Consider the following 3,110-nt stretch of genomic DNA (forward strand, 5'->3'; position numbering starts at 1 on the left):
CGCATGCGCCGCTTGTGGTGACGCCTAGTGAACTAGAGGGCAACTATTTAATTAGATTAATTATTTTATAATTATATTGATTTAGCATCAATTGATTCATCCCTGATTATTTGTATAGCCAATAATTACATTGAATACAATTAATTGAAGTGATAGTTTATTACATTTTTTGGAATTTTGTTGGATTTTAGTCGACAATGTAGATCGCCTACGATAAGGTGTTTCTTATAAATTTTGAAATAATTTATTCATTACTTAAAGTATATTGTTATAATTAGTGAAAGATTTTTCTTACCGGTGTAAAAACCAAAAAATATAAAATTTTCAATTAAATTTTTAAATCATGTATTGATTCCTTATCCTGTGTTGACAGCAACCAGCGTTGCACACTGTTAGCGTAAAAGTCATTAAATAGGCGTATTTTTGTGAAATACAAAATTATTTTGTAGGCTTCTGATTACAAGTTAAAAAACCAAGTAATCAATAATGATGATTATTAATTATTGCTTCGCGCTAAATATTTTTTGTAAAAAGATTCTTTAAAATTTTCACAAAATGTTTATTAATTTCTGTTATTTAAGTCTTTGAAAATTTGGTTCACTTTATTATTAAACAAATATTTTAATTCATTTGGAGAGCCATTGTGGTTCAGATGGTATCGTGATTGTCTTATGTTCCAATACTGCAACTTTGGTAGCCAAGCTGGTGCGAGTTCAATTCCCAGAGCAGGAAGCGAGGCTGGATGTGTTTTTTCAGATGGCTTAAAATCTGCCCCAGGGTATTTTATCAAAGACAGTATACCTAACTATACTTTATATTGGAGTCGTCAATGACTCTGACAGTTGATGCGACTATAAATATTCTATTAGTAAAATAAAAAAATTCGAATTCAGAAAGTCTTTATTACAAATTTAATACCTTTATTTAAAGCACTTTAATAATAATTGTCTGCATTTTAAAAACAATTTATTCCTGGAACCCAAATAAATCGATTATCTCTATAAATAAAAATTTCTTTTTTGTAAACAATGAAAGTAAAATTTTTAGCAAAAATTGGATAAGTTATCTAAATACATTCTAAAAATATTGTAGCATATCATATTTTAAATGTAGTATACAAAATATAATAACTATCCGAGTTAAGGGTACGTGATACTTAGAAAATTGGCGATTTTACGAGTGTTAGGTGCTCCCGGTTTTTTCCTACAATAATACAGATTTGTCTAACTTTTCATCTGGCCAACCATGTGCTCGAATCCATACATAATTTTCAACCTATAATATTAATTTAATTATTTTTAGATTTTCAGATCACTTTCGAGTCATTTAAACATTTCTCTTATTTCGATCTCCATATTTTAAAATATAATAATAAAAACCAAATAATGAATAAACTCTGTTTCCTAATGTTTTAAAGACATTGAAAGTTTTTCAAAAATTTGTAAAATGACAATGCTTTAATTGAGTCATATTTAAGATATTTTCGATCCATCCTCCCACCACTGCAGGGAATCTTTATCCCTCAGTAGAAGTTTATACTCCTTCGGGGTTAGTGCCGCTGAGTAGAACCTTATGTGATTTTTGAATAACTGAAATAGTATATTAGAGTTTTTAGCTTTAAATTATTTGCGATGTAATTTGATCTATTATACCCTTTTCTGTTCAAATTGCTGTTTCTTATTGTATAGAAAAATTATAATCAATTATTTATTTTTAAAATAAGCTAGAAGAAATTTCTTCAATTTGATGTTTGAAATTTTTGCGCGCTATTCACGTATTTCAATCATTTATTCGCTACAAAAGTGCCTGAGGAAATAAATGTGTTTTTGCGTAGAAATTTATCATCATTGTTATCATTTTAATAATCAGTCATGTTATTTTTTTTGTACATCGCACTCTTTTTTTTCAAACAGAGGGGGGGGGGGGGCTGCCTTAAGTAGATCCGCCCGACCTGCTTCACATAAGATTGGGGCCACTGTCTCGTGGTGATGGAAAATTAGGTAATTTTATAGTTCTATATAATTTAAATCATTAGCGTCATAAACAAATTCTATCAGCAAATGAATTATTTGGATATTTATTCATAGAATTTCATTCTGCTTTCACTAAAACGACATGAAATTTGTTTAATGGCGATAATTCATCAGAAAACTTAGGCCTTCTAACATATTGGTTAATTTTATAAACAAGAAATATAAATAAATTCACTATTAGAACATTTCGATGGGTCCTACGAAGAATAGGCTACATTTTCGTTACCGTTAAGAATTAGGCTAACTTCAATTTGTATGAAGTTTAGTAAACACATAGAAGCGTTGAAATAAATGAAAATCTTTTAAAATTTCTTGTTTTGTAATTTACATGAGCCTAGATTACGTTATAAACTTCAATACAAAATGCTGGAGTTTTGAATTCGTTAGAAGTGTTTCGAAAAATAATAGGTTATTTATTCCTCCTGAAAAACGTATCGAAAAGAAGTTAGCCTAATTCTTAACGGTAACGAAAAGAAGTTAGCCTAATTCTTAACGGTAACGAAAAGATAGCCAATCTTCGTAGAACTCATAGATTCATTCACAGAAACATTCTGTTTTCACGGAAGCGATTTTTAATTAATTAATTGGTTATGTAGTATCAAGAAATTTGGTTCTTTAATCATCCTTAGGTAATGGACAGTAACGTGCTGTTTAAAAAATCGAGTTTTTTAAAACATATTTTTTAATGTTTTAAGAAAATTGTATATAATTGTATACGAATCTGCCATTTTTTTACACTAACTTTTTTCACTGAAACAACTTTAAATTGGCTTGACAGTATCGTGTTGTGAAAAAAATCGATCCTTGCAACACTTGTGGCTTTGTTTTCAACCAATTGTTTCAAAGGATACACTGTACGAATATCAATATTTGTTCATACAAATTGTTTATAAAAATCAATTTAAATATTTCACAGTGGGACATAATCCTCCATATATGGATATATAATTAAAAATTTGTCATAAGGACAACCACAGAATTTCAGCCACAACCACGTCTCACAACCGTGAGATAGGTGGTTACAGTCTGTAAAGGAATCAATACGACGATCCAGCAAAAGCCTCGTGCACCCTAAGA

Source organism: Belonocnema kinseyi, chromosome 10 (genome assembly GCF_010883055.1).
Source record: "Belonocnema kinseyi isolate 2016_QV_RU_SX_M_011 chromosome 10, B_treatae_v1, whole genome shotgun sequence".
Classification (NCBI taxonomy): Eukaryota; Metazoa; Arthropoda; class Insecta; order Hymenoptera; family Cynipidae; genus Belonocnema; species Belonocnema kinseyi.